The 19,431-nt window shown below is 40.6% G+C and overlaps 1 protein-coding gene across 8 annotated transcripts in view; it reads left to right on the forward strand.

Moving 5' to 3' along the window:
* ELMO1 (engulfment and cell motility 1) overlaps positions 1-19,431 on the forward strand; it is a 491,925-nt gene that overhangs the window by 62,702 nt on the left and 409,792 nt on the right. Inside the window, exon 1 of one of the 8 annotated variants that reach the window (XM_032483699.1) lies at positions 8,161-8,674. The exons of the other annotated variants lie outside the window; for them this stretch is intronic. The gene's annotated coding sequence lies outside the window, so the exon portion shown is untranslated. Of the gene's footprint in view, positions 1-8,160; positions 8,675-19,431 lie in introns of those variants that run through there. 8 annotated transcript variants of the gene reach the window in all.

The raw sequence follows: 19,431 nt of genomic DNA on the forward strand, positions 1-19,431 counted from the left end.
GAGAAAAGTGTATTAGTACAATTCAAAGTTATAAAACATGTTAATTGTGAAACTGCTAGAACTTTAAAATGAGATGTTTAGGATCAGTGCGTTGAGTGGATTAAAAGAGAAATCTATGGAAAATTCTATTTTGAACCTACCAGCCTTTGTGACCTTAGGAAATAAAAATAACGATCACTTATTGAGCATTTATTGTGTGCCAGGGTCTCATGGAATCATCATAGCAACCCTACGAGGTAGCAGCATTATTCGTGTTTTACAGACGAGTAACCGAGGCCTGGCGAGCTTAAGGGAAGGGATTTGCCCAGAGTCACCTGGCTGGTTAGTGAGGGCCAGGTTTCCACCCCAGACCCTCTGACCTCAGAGGTTATGGTGTTAAACATATGAAGATGTGTTTGTTGCCTCTGTCATTTAGCTTCTCTGCTTAGTTATTTTTAAAATTGGAGATCAAGACTAGATTATTTGTGATAAATCAGATAGTTTTGGAATTAGAAGCTCATTGCCTTTTTTTTTTTTAACTGAAACTGAGCAGAGCCAAAGTTCATCCTATACTCACTGCGAAAGGTCAAGAGAATGACTAAATGGCAAGTATTAGCAAGAATTTGTAGCAATTTAAGTCATTTCAGGATTTTACTCTTGACAGTTATTTTTTTATTAGTTTCAGTTAACAGGGACATGGAAGGAAGGTATATCTGAGCCTACATCTCAGCTGCTTTCTCATTTCTCTCTGTATGAACCCCCACCCCCACCTCATCATCCTGGAGTTGCTAAATCACCACATGACAGGCCATCAACTCATCAAGGGAGTGATGAGTAAATGCAGCGGGTGCATGAGAGGAGGGAATTTCAGGCAAGGAATAAGAAACACCCCGGTGATGAAGAGAACCGGCAAGAGACTGCAGTTATTCTGTGCTGTTTAGACCTGGAGGTTATTAGGCTCTACATCAGTAGGAAACGTGCATCTTACTTCTTTAGGAAAGAAAATATTCATTCTTCACCAGATGATAGATTCTTCTGCATCATGCGCAGTGTCCTAAGACATAGCTACTTTAAATACATACAGGAAAGTTTAAAGGTACTTCCATTATTTATTAATTAGTACAGGAATGCTTCATCTTTTGTCATTACGCTAAAATTTGGCCTTTCAGATAAGTGAATTTTCTAGGTAAATAGGTATCAAAATTTAACATTTTTATTTTAATAAATTATGATGGAAATTTATCATTTGATTAAGTACACCATATGGGCAAATGAGGATAGGTAACAAATATATATTATTTAATGAAGAATAATAAACTTGATACCATGTACCCACCACCCAGCCTAAGAAATAGAACATCACCATTCCCTTCCCTCAGCCTTGTAACCTTTGTCTTCAATATTTTATTAATGATTTCTTTTGTTTTTTTTTTAGAGTTATACATATATAAGCTATATTTTGGAACTTTATAAAAATAGAATTATTCTTTATGACCTTTTCTGACTTGCATTAAAATTATGTTTCTGAGATTCACCCATGTTGATGCATATAGCTTTTGTTCATTTTCACTCTTTACCATGTATTCCATTTTATGGATATATCGCAGTTTATTTTTCCTAGGATAAACATTTATTTGCATCGTTTCCAGTTTCTTGCTGTTAAGGTGATGCTCTGAATATTTTTGTACACCTCTCGCAGAGGAGCAAGAGTTTCTCCAGGGAGAGGAGCTGTGTTGTCGGGTGTACAGCTGACAGCTTTACTAGGCGATGCCAGTAGTTGTGTCAATTTAAATTCCCCAGGACTATAGGAGACTTCCTGTTTCTTCACCCACTTATCAACATTTGAGGTTGTCACATGGTATAAATTTTCTAGTCTCATGGGTGTAAAGTGTTACACTGAGGTTTCTTGGCATTTCTCTAATTATTAATGAAATTGACCATATTTTCATAGTTTTATGGACCTTCATGTTTTTTCTTTCTTGAAATGCCTGCATATGCCTTTTGGATTGCATATCCTTTACATACAGAGTCATTGGAGTTCTCTGTATACTATATGTAATAAGTCTTTGTTCATTACAAATGTTACAAATAACTCAGTATGTGACATATTTTTTATCCAGTACCTTTTGATGAGTAGTTCTTAATTATATCGTAGATGAATTGATCATTCTCTTTCTGTTTTGGGCTGTTTATATCATGCTTAAGATATCCTTCTTACAGTTTGATAATTAAGATATTCTTGTGTGTATTTTGGGGGGATTTTTGTTTCTGTTCATATATATACCTAAACTCAGGAATGGTTCCATTTAATATAAATTATGATGTAAGGATTGAATTTAATTTTTCCCTTCATTGTTCCAATGCCATTTATTAAATAGTTCATTTTCTACCACACTGGTCTGCAGTGTCAGCTTCAGCATATAGTAAGCTTCTATTTCTACGTAGGCTCTTCTCCAGCCTTTATATGTGTTACATGTCCTTGCTGATGTCCTTACAATGTTGAGTCCTCCTATTCATAAACTTTATATATCTCTTCATTTATTTTGGTGTTTAATATTTTTCAATAAATTTTATTATCTTATACAAAAAGATCTTGTAAAATTTTGTTTAACATAGTTCTAAGTACCTTTTTGAAAAATTATTGTATTGTATATTTAAAAGATTGCTTTTCCTAATGCTTTGTTGCTGGTATATAGAAATGCAAATCATTTCTGTACATTATCTTATATGCAGAAACCTTGGCAAACTGTCTTATGAATACTAAGGTTTCTAGTAGGCAGTCGTATCATCCAAATAATGACAAATCTGCTTCCCCCGCAGATAAGATCAATCCTTATAATGCATATTTGTTTTTCTTGTCTTATTGTGTAGGCTGAGAACTCTACTTCAATATTTAATAGAGGTTGTGCTATTTGACTTCCTTGCCTTGTTTTCAATTTTAGAGGGAAAGCTTGATGGTTCATAATTAAGCATGATGATTGCTTTTTATAGACATTCTTTAGGAAGAAAATTCACTTCTATTCCTAATTTGCCTTCTTTGCTCAAAGGCTTTAAAAATTATGATTGACTTATGTGTTGGTAATTCTGATGCCCTGTTTAGTCATGGCAGAAAGGAGTTAAGTTTATTATTCATGATTGGTGAAGATGTCAGCAGTGAAGGTTAGTGGAGGTGGGAAGATGGGGGAAGTAATATGTGATTGCTGTATGCTTATTTCTGCTTGTTTATATGCTATGAAATAATTTCATGTAAATTACCTCATTTTGGTTATTATTTCCAGCTTCTTTTTTCTTGTTTAGAGTATTCTGATTCCATGACTATGACTGGAACCCAGGTCTGATGCCCACCAATTTTTCCTGCTACACTCTGGTGATACTTAATTTGCACTATGCTTCATTAACTAGTTCTTTCTTCTGTTGTTTACCCCCGTCTCTCCATGTCACACATTTATTGAGTTTAATCTGTAACCTGTTATTTTTCTCTGTACTTCTGAGGAATTGTCTTAAATTGTCTAAGAAATAAGTAGCTTCCTCAAAATCCAATCAGTTTATTCATTTGTTCACTTCCTCTTTCATCAAATATTCATGAAATATGTGATTAGAGACATAATGGTGAAAAAGAGAGCATCTCTGCCCTCATAGAGTTTACACTCTGGAGTGGAATTATGATAAACAAACCAGATGAGTGTGTAATATGGGGCAAGCTAGTGATAAGTGATGAGTGAAGGAGGGAGAGAGAGGGAGAAGATGACTGGGAATGTGTGTGCTGGGGTGTGTGCGTGCACACCAGTTTTACTAGTATTAGGTCATGTAGAGAAGGCTTCTCTGAGGAGATATCATTTGGACTGAGTCGTGAATACGGTGAACATGCCAGCTATGGGAAGTTGTGGGAACAGTGGGTGGAAAGTGTGATAAGGCTGAGGAACTTCAAGACATTCTGGGTGGTCTGAAGAGACTGAGCAAGGAGGAGCAGAGGAGGAGGTGGGGACAGAGAGAGAAGCAGGGGCAAGAAAATGTTGAGCTTGTAAAAACTTCTCATCAGATAGGTTGTGCTTTCGGATTCTTATTGACATAATGGAACTAGGTAGGTGTAAAGTATTTCAGTAGCATCTGGTGTCTTTTTGTTCTTTTACTCAGTGACTTCTCCAGTCCATTATGCTGTTGTTGAGAATAAGAATTAAACCCCTTGAGAGCAGCAGCCTGAGTTTCTTTCACTCTTGTGTCAGAGTTTCCAAGCTCCATGATTGATGGAAGGAAAGACCCTTGTTAATATTTATGGAATGAGTAGAGAATTTCTCTTTTTCCCTTGGAGCAGTTTGGGGACTGCTGTCGCTGAACTGGGGCAGGGTCTTTGCATCATGCTGGGAGATGCTGCTATTCTGCAGAGAATCTAGAGGAACGAAACTTGGAAAAGGGCAGGTGCAAGCTAGATGTCTTCCTGGCTTTGAAATGCCATGGATGAGGCTCATTAGTGTGAAGACGGGAAATTCTCTAAGTCTGACTTCCTCTTCAAGTAGAAACACATGACTTCGATGAGTGTAATGATTTGTTCATGATTCCATAACCTAGTCTTACTTTAGCTACTGTTCTGAGCACTAGGTGAGAGATTGGAACTAATCTGATTTTCAGTTGTGGCCTAACCTCTATGCCTCAGTCTCCTACTTATCAAATGAGATTGTGCATCAGTATTTGCCTACCTACCTCTTAGAGAGTCTATATGTGTGATGAAATGAGAAGTATGTTTGGTTTATCTGTTTTAGTATATAAGAAATAGTTAATACTAAAGTCTGATATAAAATAATTATTACTGTTTATTTTTGTTGTAAGCAACATAATTTAACTCTGAAAAAAATTACACTGAACATTCCACTGAGACCACCTACATATGACCATAATTTTTTCCTTTGTCTTTTAGAAGAATAGACAAAGTTATGAAAATTGAGGGCAAAAAATAAGGATACCTCTTCTGAATTTTCTTTCTCATCCTTTAACCCCTTTGAGTATGATAGGTTTTTCTCCTTAGAGTTTAGAAAAAAATTCTAGGTCATTTTAATAACCCTAGGACCCTCTTTGATGGAGAGGTCTCTGTAAGTGGTGGATGGAAGTGAAATCTTAGTTTGGTGATTCATCCATCCTATCAGTGTGTAGTGGTTGTAATCTTTAGTAGGTTATTTACAATGAATATTACCTGTTTAACAATTTTATACTCGTGAAACTTAAAATCGCACACAGTGGATATCATGACAACACAGGAAGAAGAATGGTACTCATGGTCCTTTGAGAATGTCTATCTGCCTAGCAAAAACATAAGTGTTGAGTTGGAATAATTGTAAGTAATTGAGAGAAACGAGTCTACTATTGAGGAAAAGAAGAATCTTCAGATGGTCTGCATTGATTAACTGGTTGGTTAGTTCCTCAGCTCATCACTTTGCCTCAGAAGCCACATTTGTTCCCCTGTGTCTTCACACTGGGTTTGAACTTTTATGATTGCTGAGATTAAAGTTTTGGTTTTAAGAACTGATGACAGATGAAAATTGTCAGTTCTGCAGTAGAAGACAGTCTTCTCTCCTGCTTTTTCTAATGAGGAGTGCGTCTTGAGGGACTGGTGTTGAGCCCATCTCCTGCTGCCTTTATATCCCGCGGCGGCTTTGGTGCTGACCAACACTAACCAGAGGGAGCTTGGATGCCGTCTCTTCCCTGTTGAGCTCTGAGCGCCTGGCTTCCGTCTTGTTCTGTCATACTTCAACATGAGCCCCTGCAGCAAGCTTGGGAGTTGGTCAGTGTTCACCAAAACAACTTCTTTTATTTTCAGGTGCCCATTTGAAAGACTTCACTCTGAAATTTCACAGCCTTTCATGACTCTAAAAATTTAGGACCACAACATAGAATTTAAAACACGAAGTAGAAATGTGGCCTGATTTTGGAAGTTATTTTAGTAAAAGTGGGTGTGTTTTCCAATCGACGGGAGTAGACAGGGAAGCTACTGTTGCTTTCCCATTTCATGCAAGCGCAGGTGTAAACCTGTGGGGGGGGGGGGGCGGGGCGAAGAGCTTTTTATTTGATAGAAGCTAAAAACATATCCACATCTCTCACCTTTCAACTTATGACAGTCATTCATAACTGTCAAATATAAAGGTGTTCTGGACACCATCCTGAGCTCATCTTTAACACGTTCCAACTGCTAGACATAGAAGAGTTTATAAAAAACATCTTGAGCTTTGTTGAAAAGATACTTTGGACTCATCTTCAATTGGATTCACTTTCTGAGTTATTTTTCCATCAATGGTGATGGAACAGGAAATATCCTGAGCTATATTGCACCTGAAAAACAGGATGTGTCCACAAAAGCACTCCAGTGTGCTCCCCTTTCTTAAGCATAACTTGCCAAATTTTCAGATGGTGAAATGACAGGAAGAAGAAATTTGGTTTGACTTGAACTTACTCTTATCTTAATTACCAAAAGTAAGAATTCTGGAGGAAAAAATTTCCAGAGCAGAAACAAAGACCAGAATTCAAGCCCTAAAGTGTGCCTTATAGAACTCACCCATTATTTTTCCTATTACAGTAAAGTTTTTTTTTTGAAACAAACAAATAAAGATGGAAAGAAGTCTCTTTTCCCAATTGGATCAACATTTAGGTGAAAGCAAAAAATGGCCAAGTGTGAGTAAAACTCTTCAGGAGATCCTTAATTTAAGTATAAGTCTGTTTCAACAGTCTAGATTTTTGTCTGAAACTTGGAACGCTTTTAGTCATAGGTTCAATACTATATTTGGCAGAATTGATGTTAGACACACAGACATATGAGGGTCCCCTGAGTATCTGTGAAGTCTCATTTAATATTAATAAAAATATAGGTAAAAACTGGAGAATTTGATTCTAAGGGAAAAATGTATTAGGGATTCCAGTTTGATATGCTGGGAGGGTATTATCCTTCACCACTGCTTATTCTGTCTTAAACGTTTCCCGTAAGTTATTAAACCAATTTCCTATTAGTAAACCTTAAGCCTGTTTAGAACATTTTCCTGTGGAAAACAAAGCAGTCGCCATCTGTGTCGATGGCAGTGGGTTCAATATTACACTTACGGATAAGGATGCAGAGTGCAATTACTCTTCACTCTTGTCATTTGCAACCACATGTGCCTTAACTGGCCAGTTGATCTGGGGATTGGATTGAAATCCTTTTGAAATTTGAGAAGCTTAATTTAATCCCACTTTTGAATAAGCAGCCACCCTACCTCCTGGTTGTTTATGCCAAGGAGTATCCTCAAGCAGATCCTGGATTTTTCTCAAAATAAATGATTTGTGTCTGTTGGCTCCCCAGAGTTTTATGCTTTATTGTGTGGCTGAATTAATTTCTGCCTGGAAAAAATTTAAGGAGATATTTGAAATGTCTACTTTATTTAAAAAAAAAAAAAAACTCAATGGAGTTGCATAAACTTTTGTTTTAAGCTGTGTAACTTCCCAGTGAACTCTCTTGTACCTGAGTGAATTGATTTGCTATTTGGGGTCTTTTCCATAATAAGCTCATTAAGTGCTGAGGCCTGCTACCAAAATGTCATTGTTTCAGTTTTGAGGACTTGTTCTGAGGCTGTACTCTGACAGAGCTGGATGTCAATTAAGATTATTCCTTGTTAGTGGAAATAAAATCATGTTACCTGCTTATAAAAGAATCCCTCTGTTCTTTCTTGGGGGTGGTAGTCAGGCGGGAGGGGGAGTATATTGAGCTCACACAGAGTTTACCCATTCATTTCAAGACAAAAGGAAAAAAAGACAGATTGTGGAGAGAGATCCCTGTCTAAGCTCACTGGAAGTTATGACTGTAGCCATGGGCAGAGCTGTGTGTCTGGGTTCATTTCAACTTGCAGGTTCTCTCACGGCATCGTGACCCTGAAAAACTCAGGCTGCCTGACTCCTGTCCACAGGGTCCAAGTCACAAGCCAGTTCAGGAAGTTATCATCAATATTATGTAAGCATGAAGTAGGAAGCTGCAGTTGGGACCCATGAGGGGGAGTGTTTAAAGCCTCCTTCTTTCTGGTGAACTGAATTGGTTGTGAAAGCCTGGATTCTCTGGTTCGTAATGCTAATGGTGGCTGGCTCTCACTCCGTACCAGAGCCTGTTCTAAGCACTTTGTGTGCCTTACAGTCAGGGTAAGTCCAGTATGATGGTTCAGAACACAGACTTCGGACTGGCTAGATTGCTAAGCAGCCAAGTGAGTGGCTGATTTCCTCAGTCACTCCATTTCCTCTTTTTCAGAATGGGGATTGTCGCAGCACCTACGTCAGAGGGCTGTTAGGAGGACTGAGTGAGTCAAAATATGTGAACTGTTCAGTAGGGAACCTGGCACCTAGTAAGCTGTATAAACATTAACTATGAGCATCATCGTCTTATTACTCATCTCAAGAAAGCTATGAGATAGCTCCTGTGGTTCGCCCCATTTTATAGTTGAGTCAATTGAGCGCGGTTTTTCCAGGACTTCAGGCTAGGAGGCAGTGAAACTAAGATTAGCATACAGGCGATCTGAGTCCAGTCTCTGGCTGTAGCTGCTGCACTCTCCTGCTTCTCAGCTTAACAAGAAGGAACTGGCCATGAGTTTCAGGGCTAACTGGTAACGGAGCAGATTAGGTTTATAAAGAAGAGGGAGACTGAGAGGAGTGTTTCTTGTACTAGTAGCGTGGACTTTACCGCTGGCTCCTCCAGGTGAGTCTGCTTGGTAGTGGTCAACAGATTGGCTGGGGTGCTTATCCCGTTTGGAGTAGTCCGCTCAGGAATGGCATCACCATCTATTCTGTTCTGTAAGCCAGAGTCCTGGGTCACCCTTAACTTCTGCTTCTCCCTCTTCCCAGTTTATCCAGTTTATCATCAATTTCTGTTGATTGTTATTTATTTATTTATTGTTGAAGTATAGTCCGTTTACAATGTTGTGTTCATTTCTGGTGTACAGCATAGTGATTCAGTTATACATACATATACATATTCCTTTTCATATTCTTTTTCATTATAGGCTATTACAAGGTACTGAATATAGTTCCTTGTGCTATACAGTAGGCCATTGCTGTTTACGTATTTTATATATAGTAGTTCAAATATATATATATGTATATATATAGCAGTTCATAATGGCTAATCCTGAACTCCCAATTTATCCCTCCCACCTCCTTTCCCCTCTGGTAACCACAAGTTTGTTTTCCATGTCTGTGGGTCTGTTTCTGTTTTGTAAATAATGTTCATGTGTCTCATGTTTTAGATTCTACATATAAGTGGTATCATATGGTATTTTTCTTTCTCTTTCTGGATTTTTATCTTTAAAAATAGCTCGTAAATCCTTCACCTCTCCATCTTCAAGGCTGCCACCCCAGCCCAAACCATTGCCATCAAGCGCTTTCTTACTGCGCCTCACCAGTCCATCCTTGCCCCATTCCAGTCTGTTCTTCCTACAGGCTGAGGCAAAATGCAAATCTGGTTGTCTTGTGTCCTGGCTTAAAATATCACCCACTTTTGCATTCAAATCCAGATCTGACTCCAAAACTGTCCTCTTTCTTATGTCATTTTGCCTCTATAAAGTTTGGAGCAGTTGGCTTTGATTTGAAAACCTGAAAAAAGTAAGATTCTTAGGTATCAAGTAGAATCTGATTTTCTTTGACCTCATTCATTAAATTCATGCCTCAGATGATTAGGTCCTAGAATCTGACCTCATTACCAGACCTGTCAGCAGAACTCAAGTGTTTCACAAAGATTTATAGTATCTGACCTTTTTTTCTAGGCAAGGCAAAGTATATATTACAGTAGGAGTAGCTGCGTGTCAGTCTTTTCTAATTTTTTTCCTAATCTCCCTCAAAATCTTGCTAGGTTTTGTGTGTGGGGTGTGTGTGTGTGTGTGTGTGTGTGGTTGTTTTTATTACTATCAATTTGTTGGTTTGTTTTTTGTGTGACTGAGTCTTTATCAAAGCAGATATTAGCAGGTTGAGTCCCAAGTCTGCTAGAACGGAATGCAGATAAACAGAATCTTAAATCATCAGCATCCTGTTAATTTACTAACATAAATTTTAAAAGGTATGGAGGTCCCTCTATCTTCCTCCTATCAGTTTTTAATCTCACCGTGTCCCAGGGCCTGCAAACAGATTGTAGGGAAGCTCTACCCACTGAAAAGTGAAGGGAAAAGCATTTAAAAACAATCCATCCAGAATATGATCTTCTAGGGGTCAGTCACCTCAAGGTGTAATCAGTAATACTGGGTTTCAGAACAGAACGGCAGGCCACCTTTTCCCAGTTTGTACGCTAGTTTTAATTTTAAGTAAACTTGGTGAGGAATTTCTGGATTCATATACATATCTATGGAAGAGCAATCCTTTTGTTCCTCCATCACCGAGGAACACTGGGCCACTGGACCCACTGTTATCTCAGTGTTTGTGTGAAACACTCTTCAAAGTGTGGCCACCTGTCTGCGCTGATAGCCTGTCCCCCGATAGGACTTTATCTTAAGACAAACTGCAGCCAACTTGTGAGGGAACCCAGATAAAAACCAGAAGGAAGAGACTTCTATCCTGTAATCCAGGGAGTTTTGGTAGCACCTCCTAAAGTGAAAGAGATAAGAGGGAGAAACCGACAAGCTTTGGTTTTTGTTTGTCTTGCTGGGGAGTGTGGGGTGGTGCCTAATAACCAGAAGGATAAACTGTCTAAAACCCCGAAAATGGGGGAAATTCATGTTTTCTAGCGGAATCTCTCCTGAGAAACATTTCAAGGGTCTTCTGTTGAGAGCCAGGATATGACACCCAGGGGAGGAGCTGTGTAATCACTGGCCACTGTGCCTCCATCCCCACTAAAAACCCAGCTTCTGCAGACCTGGAAGGACACGCAACTGGGTGAGCTGTGCAGTAACTGGGGTCCCCCGCTGTGCAGAGAGACCCCTTTCATCCTTTTTTAGGGACTATTAACTGCCTCATAACTGAAGACCACATCCATTTTCTCCTTGGGAAGAAAGGGTCTAGCAGAGGTCTAGTCTTGGTCAGCTCCCTATACTCAGAGAACATTGCTAGAAGACCTGGGCCTTGGTCAGGAGGAAAAATGGATCTCTTCTGTTTTCAGCAGCTTATCTGCTCAGGAAGTTCTCTGTGACCTCCTGCCTTTGCAATGCAGGTCGATCCTTCCAGAATCTTAACTCTAACTTTCTTCTTCCAATTCCTCCCAACCTAGTCACTCACCTGGAAACTTTTGCTCATCCTTTAAAATCCAGGGGGAAAAGTCCACATCTATAAAATCTCTCTGGACTAGAGGCCAAGTTATCATTCTCTCTCTACTCTCATAACAGTCTGTCCACTTCTATTGTGATACCTGAGGGAAAAGAATTGCCAGGCAGTGGGACCTCTGTGTGTTTCGCTAGAGGAGACAACGGACTGGTTCACCCGGTTTTATTCATCTGGGTACCACAGGCCTGGTAAATTCACAGTAATCACAATGCCATAGCAGACTCTGTTCTAACTGCTTTATTTGTTTAGTTTTCACAACAATCCTGGGAGAAAAGTTCTACTATTGTTCCAGTTTTCCAGGCGAGGATGTGGGGGGTTAGCCATGTGATGTAACTTGTCCAGAGTCACTGGGCTGTGGAACATGGAGACCCAGGATTAACCCAGGTGGACATCTGACAGCGCTCACTCACAAGCCTGTGCACCTCTGGAAAAGGAAACCGAAAGGGCCAGAGGAGGAAGAAAAAGGCAGAGTCTCCTGCCATCCTGCAAAAGTGAGGCGAACGGCGTTGCGTCAGGCATTGCTGCTTAGAATGACTAATTCTGTACTGAGTTGTCAGGTGGAAGCCTGTGGAAGCCCAGCCTAGCACCCCGCCTTCTGCGGGAGGCGCTCACTGCTCAACTGATGCAATCCAGTTTCGTAGGGTGGCCTTCAGGGCTCTGCTGTTGCTGGAGAGGGAGGGAGAAAGGTTTCGCATATTGTTTTTTGATCAGCAGCTTTGGAAACTTTGAGTGTTTGGCTCACAGGATGATGGAAACACTCCAGTGTTTCCTGTGGCCTCCAGTCTGGATTCTGAGATAGGGAACTGGGTCTGAGCTTTGCCTGCTCCGCACATCATGGAGTGACAGCGATTGATGGAGGAGGGGAGCTGGGGGGAAGATGCGGGGAGAAGGGGGGAAGTCACTGGCATTACAACAGCTGAAAAGGAATTTGAAAAGCAAATTACCAAAAACCAGAACAAGGGAGGAAGGGTGTACATTAGTTTGAAAATAATGAACTTTCCATTTGAGATGCTGGTTCTCCAAGTGTGAGAGAGCTCAGAGTGAAAGAGTGAGATCCAGTGGCTCAGCCCGGCTCTCACCTTGTTTTGACCCAATTTCTCCAGAAGGAAAACGAATCCAGAATCGGCCCTGTGCTCACCTCTGAGCGCCTTCATTTTTCTATTTCTGTCCAGTGGGACCAATGAATAGCTGCTACTTGAAGAAGCACCTGGAGGTTTTCTGTGCAAGGAATTCTGGATTTAAAAAATGCATCACTGGCTTGAGTAATCCCTCACAGCAGAAAAAGCAAAAAACAAAAAACAAAAACCCTCTGACTTTGCTTCTAAGGGAAGAATGATTCACTCATTTATTTATTCACTTGTCTCAAAAATATTTATTGAGCTGCTCTTTGCCGTGCCATCTGGTCAGGACCAGAGGTACAGAGATGAATAAGATACATGATTTCTACCCTCAGGGAACTCATATAAACTAATAACGTAAGGTGTGGAAAGGTGCTCTGGTCCAACCCAAGGGGAGAGGGAGAGATGTTCTGTAACGCAGAGGGAACATTATGAACAGAAGCAGGAGGCTCAGGAATTTGGCAAGCCTGGGAAATGGCCCGCAGTTTGCTGAGGAGAGAGATAGCCAACATTTTTTCTCTCGGTACTGTCTGCTCCACGCAGTAGATCATGGTACCCTTGTAGTGGGGTCCTGACCTGGCTGGTCTGGAACTTGCCTTCTGTAAGTAGTGCTACCAGCAGCCACTGCAAAAGGACTGTGGATGATCTTAAGGGAAAACCATTTGCCACGTCTGACTTACAGTCATTGCCTGTGTCGTGGGGGTGGGGCACAGGGATACAGTTGGTGGGGAAGGATGCACGGGAGGTGTCGGGCTCAGAGGCCAGCTGGAGCCAGAAAGGTTGAAGTGCTAACAGCACCGAATCACCACCCAAAGATTTAAAGCAAGTAGTGAGATGTTCAGATTCTAGCTATTACAACTACAAACCTTTTGTTTCTTTTGCTGTTTATCTTCTGATGGTTTGCACAGTAGAAGCTGTGGTTAATTGAATTCCTACGTGAACTGGAAAGATTTACTCAAGGAATTGGGCTGCTTTCCTGGAGATAATCCCATAGATGCAGGTGATGATAATTCAATATGGGACTAAAGGAAAGAGTTTTCTCTGCCACGTTCCACTATATTTCTGGCCAAGACTACTCGGCAATTCATTTTTCCCTGAGAGACAAAGGAGGCAAATGGTCTCAAAGCATCACTTCTCAAAATGTGTCCCAGGAGAAACCAGTGTCACAGAATGCTCCATGGGAAGAAAAAAAAAGTTTTCTGGACAGCTTACATTTAGGAAATTTTGTATATTGCCTATGAAGATTTCATAGTATACGTTTATCACATGAAAGGCCCGAGAAGTTCTGTAGTAAATGAACTGTTTTAAAAATATGGTATAGCAATTAAAAACATGGTCTATGGAATCAGACAGATGTGGACTGAGTTCTGGCCGGGATCCATATGTGGATATGAGACTCTGGGCTACTTAATGTCTCTGCATCTCAGTTTCCTTGTCTGTAAAGTGGTTTAGTAAATGGTTACCTATTTCCTAATGTTGGTATGAAAAGTATGTAGTACCTGAACTAGTTAGTATTATTAGTTATTATCCATTCAGTGTTTTACAAGAGCTTTGTTTTTTTTTTTTTTTTTGCTTTGCATTAATTAATATCTCAAAGAAGTAGTGTTGTGTGGGAAATGCTGGATGAAGACTAATTCCTAAAACGCATGCATGACTTCTTTTAGCCGTCCAGGAGAGCAAAGGCAGCTCCTAGGCACTGGGGCCTCCAACAGAAATATTGACGTGCAGGTATTGAAGCTCTGTGTTGGGAAGCAAAATGTCATTCCCACTTGGCTGCAAGATTAGATGGTGTAACTTCAATGTGTGTTTTGTGTGCCAGTCTCTAAGGGAATGGCAAGATTCTAACTCAGGGAGGTAAACAGTTATGGTACAGTTGATTTATTAGTTAGGGATTTTTCAGTTAGAAGTGATGGAAACCTAACTCAAACTCACTTAGCATGACGGGGAATTTAATGTTCATAAATCTAGGAAGAATATTAGGATACAGCAGAGAACGGAAGGAAACGTATAGGACCCAGAAACTCAACATAGTTAGGACTCCTGGCCTCTTTTCCTCTCTCCTGTCACCTCTCTGTTTGTTTTTGCTTGTCTTTGCCTCATTCCTTCCTGCAGCAGACGGCCCTTCCCCACCTGAGGGAACACGGGCTGCTGACAGTTTCAGCCTAACAAGCCTCTCAGAAAGAGAGAACTCTTTCCTCCCAGGCCTCATAGATCAATCCTCAGAAATTGATTTGCTAGAATCGTGTCCGTCCCTTGGACCAGTCGCTGTTGCCAGGGAGCTGGGTGCTGTCACTGGCCAGATGTGGCCACATGCCCACTCTTGGTTAGTAGCTGATGGGATAGAGCCCGCTGACCGAAGAAAAGAGGTCGAAGAGCTCCCTAAAAGGACAAAAATCCAAGCTGCAAGGGTTTGCTGGAGCTGTGTGTGAAATAAAAATGCTAGAATAAAATGTTACAAAATTATCCTCAAGTGGAATCAATGTATTCACGTTTTTTATGTCAAATTCCCTTTCCTGGTGGTTTTCTTCAACTGATCCTTGCTCTGTATCTCATCTCTCTTTTTCGCAGTTAAAATGTTATATGAATGACTATTAATATCCGCTTTGTAAAGTTGGTCTCTATAAAGTGTTTTTTTAAAAAAGCAAGATTAGAATCAGTCACCTGAGTGACCTGGTTCATAAACCATTGGTGATTTTGTCCCCACCCGCTAACCCTGAGACATAGGGTAATGTCTGGAGATGTTTTGATTGTCGTGGGTCGGGAGGTGCTACTGGCATCTAGTGAGTAGAGTCCAGGGATGCTGCTAAACATCTTGCAGCCCCAGGCTGGCCCCATAGCAAAGAATTACGGTCCAAAATGTCGATAGTGCAGTGGTTAAGAAACCTTGTTTTAGTGATTTCATCAGAACAGAAATTCTAACGCCAAATTCATTACTCTAAATTTTATGGATTAAAAAGATTTTTTTTTTATTTTTAAAGGGCTTTTGCTTTTATTTATTTTTTCTTGGTGGTAACAATATATGAGACTATTATTTTGCCTACATTCTCACCAATTACTACGTGTATGTTTCCTACCAATATGATAGTCAGCAGAGGTATTTTTGTATTTTACTTAACATTTTTCTTACTACTATTAAGGATGAAGTTTTTAGGTATTTATTGATCATGTATTTCCTCTTATGTGGATTGCTTTGTCTGCTTTTTTTTCTTTAGGTTGCACAAGTATTTTTTCCTTATAAATTCATGAGATCATTATATTAATGATACTTATGCCAGATTGGGAGATAGTTGTTGCAAATGTTTTCTCAGATTGTTACTTGTCTTTAAATTTTTATGGTGTTTTTGGAATACGGAAGATTTCAAACATCTCTGTATGAAACTATCAGCCTCTTTCTTGTGCTTTCCGTCTTTGAGGTTGTAACTTTGCTAGGGCTGCCGTAACAAAGCCACCACAGAGCGGGTGGCTTAAACCACAGAAATGTATTGTTCCCCAGTTCAGGGAGTTGGAAGTCTGAGATCAAGGTGCTGGCAGGCTTGGCAAGGTGAGGCCTCTCTTCTTGACTTGTAGAAGGCTGTCTTCTTGCTGTGTCCTCAATTGGTCATCCCTTTGTACCTGAGTACAAATTTCCTCTCCTTATAAGGACACCAGTCAGATGAATTTAGGGCTGCCCTAATGACCTCATTTTAAGCTAACTACCTCTTTAAAGGCCCAGTCTCCAAATACAGTCACACTCTTAGGAACTAGGGGTTGAGACTTCAACATGTGAATTTAGGGGAGGAAACACAATAGTCCACAGTAGTTATCACATTAGAGAGGCCTCAAAAGTATGTAAATATTTGAGGGAAGTTACTCAAACTCTCTAAGATTTTGTATCTTCATTCATTTACTGCAGATAGTGCCAACTATTACTCAGGGCTAAGTGAGGAAGTGTGTTTTGAGTGCCCAGTCCAGTGCCTGCTCTTGGCTTGTGCCCTGTCCCTTTCTGCCATCTGTCCCATAGCCTCCATGATGACAACTCAAGAAGCTATGAAAGTACTTTTCTCTGCATGTTTGCAACATATTGTAAGCCAAGGGTATATCTAATAGCACATTTTCCCACCTGGCAAGTAAATGGGCCGAGTTATTACTGAGATTACCGTATGAGGCTTTTATCCACAATAGATCCATAGAATGGAATATTAGGCTTCTGCATTGATTCGTTTCTCTCTTTTCTTCACTTTCTTCTGAATGCTTATGTCTTGCACAGTTTTGTCCCATTTCTGAAGCCCCAGATCTTCCTCCTTGGCCCTCTCCTGTTCTCAGAATGGCCACCAGTTCCCTAATGGAGATGGAGACTCTGAAAATCCCCCACCCAGCCCCAACCATGTATCGATCCATCCAGACCCTCCAGTGCAGGGGGCACATGCCCACTATCCCTGCGCCCATGGTCCCCGGCAGTCATTGCTTATCTATGTGACTGGTAAAGAGGAATTTCTGTCCCTCCCTGATGTATGTTTGGAAAGGGAAACAAAGGCAGGTTTCAGCAAGCCTGGATGATCACAGCATCCTGAATATGTCCAGCTGACAGTTACTCTGCCTTACTGTATTCTTGGGCCTGGAGAGTAAGGGTGTTGAGATGCTGTCAGTCTATCTGGAATAAGAAGGATGTACAAAGAAGACGAGAACAGAACTTTTATCCAGATATGTTTCCAAAGAGCCTCCCAGAGGCACAGTGTATCATGCAAGGCACTGTCCTCAAAAGAGAAAACTGAAGCACTCAAGGCAGACTGAGTCGTTGAGGGAGACTGGAAGATGCCATCTCAAAACATACCGCGTTGCAGTACGAACTGCTTCGAGCTGAAAGCAGTTAAGAAACAGCATACTCAGGAGGAGCTCTCTGCCCTTTTTCATTCTACCTAAAGTCAGGGCATAAACTCCCATTTGTAAAAGTGTTCTCTCCCAAACCAGAAAGAGAACTACTCCAGAAACAACTCTTACCGCCCGAGGACTGGAGACTGAATAACAGACCTTATTAAACAACCCTTTTTTACCATACATTTCCAAGTCACCATTCCACAACGTACTTCCCCCACCGAGAAGCCCCAAACCCGTTTTCCTTCATCTAGCCTTTTCGCCACACTTTGTTGGCCTTTGTTAAGATGGTTTATGAGCTCCATATTCTAACCATCTCTTTGAGTTACTCATCTCTGAGTTCTGCATGTACAGATACTTTAAAAAAAATCCTGTTAATCTTTGTTTTGTTAGTATAATTTGCAGTCCCCAGCTACTGAACCTAAGAGGATTGAGAAGTCTTTTCACCCACCCCCTCCTCTACATAGTACAGAGAGAAGGAATGAAAGGCTGCTTTCAGTGCCACTTTTTAAGAGGACCCTTTCCCTTTCTCCCTAACTTGAATGCCAAGGGAAAGTGTTGTTGATTTCTTTTTCTATCAGGGACCACTCAACATTTAAAATATGGAACTGGCTTCCCCCCCTACTATTCCCATAATATTTATAAACCTATTGTCTGTCACCAGTAGCTAATCATGGCCAGTGGGTCAGAGGACAGCTTGCCTTTGGAGGAAGGAAGGGACAGAGAAGCAAATCATTTCTCCAGCTGTTCAGCATCTCTTTCCCATTGATTTGCCTTTTGGCCTCTACTGGCCCATCTGTCAGGCTCTCTCAGTGCAGTTGTGGGGTCACACAGTTCACCAGGGCAATCATGGTATTTTCCCATTGCCCTGTTCCTATAGAACATCCTTACAGGTTTCAACTGAAAAAATGCACAACCTAAAAGCTGAGAATCGTGTTTCATTGGGCAGAATTCCTGAGGACTTCAAGCCCGAGACAGCCTTTCAGATAGCTCTAAGGGACTGCTCCAAAGAGGGTAAGAGAGGAACCAGGGGATATAGGAGTTTTTGCAACAAAGACCAGGTAGTTGAAACATCAAAAGATTACTGTTAATTAAAGAAAACCTGATGTGTCAAGCTAAGGAATTTAGCACTTTTCTTTGTATGGAAAGATGCAAAAGTCTGAGCTCATTGAAATCATTCCTTTGTTATGCACCTCAGCTATTTAGGGCCAGAGTCTTGTGCTTACCTGTCCTGAGTTCCCTCAGGGCTCACCATCAGGTCCCTGCAGTATGATGGCTTGATGGCTGCAACATCCTTTGTTTACTAATACGTCAGGCAATATTTTTCATTTACATAGACATGATTCTTAATCTCTTAATAAGGTTTGCTGGTATAACAGAAAGACTAAAATGAAGATAAAAGTGTTTAAAGCCATTACAGGGACCCAAAGCTAAAACTATGTGGAAAATTCAAGGAAAAAAATAGGTCAGGTATTTGAAAACTTTATGAAATCCAAGATTTAATCAAGCTACCAGGAAAACCATGTAGAGATGTAACATCTTTAAGAAACTGCAGGGACGTGAGTTTCAAACACAGAGGCATGTAGACCTTTGGGCATAGAGCAATGTGTAGAGATAGACAGATTTCTAGATGGGAGTCAGGAGCAGTTTCTCTCTGTTGTCGTGGAGACATGACCCAAAGATAAGAAGGAGACATTCCCCAGAATGATAAAGAATTTTTCAACTTGCTCGGGGGGTTATGGGGTGGCATCTAACTGACGTGTGGATTTCAGTAACTACGTGTAAAAAGTGACTCCTTTTTCTTACTTTATTCACTGAGCTATAAACAAGCCTCTTGGCATGCATATTAGGTTGTATGTAGATTCTTAGTATTGGAATAAAGTTAATCAATTAGCAGGCAAGCAGGAACGCTGTAGGAGTCTCCACTCATGCCTTAGGTAGGGAGAACCACAAGGCACAATGATTGGAAGGCCTAGTCAGCTGCCTAGACTTCCCTTTAGTGGTTCTTAAATTTTAGTTTGCATAAGAATTATTATATCAGGTGGTTTACACAAATTAATGCAGCTTCTATTTACTGGGCAATTTTGACAACACCGGACTCAGTTTTATCTCCTGTAGCTCTGATGAGATGTCAGTGGTAGAGCACATGTGTTCAGCTGATACCATGTATGAGATGCCTGCACGACTGGTGATGTGGCTGTGATCAGGATGTGTATCCTGTCCTTAAAGAGTGCCCCAGGTG

This window comes from Camelus ferus, chromosome 7, assembly GCF_009834535.1.
Source record: "Camelus ferus isolate YT-003-E chromosome 7, BCGSAC_Cfer_1.0, whole genome shotgun sequence".
Taxonomy (NCBI): Eukaryota; Metazoa; Chordata; class Mammalia; order Artiodactyla; family Camelidae; genus Camelus; species Camelus ferus.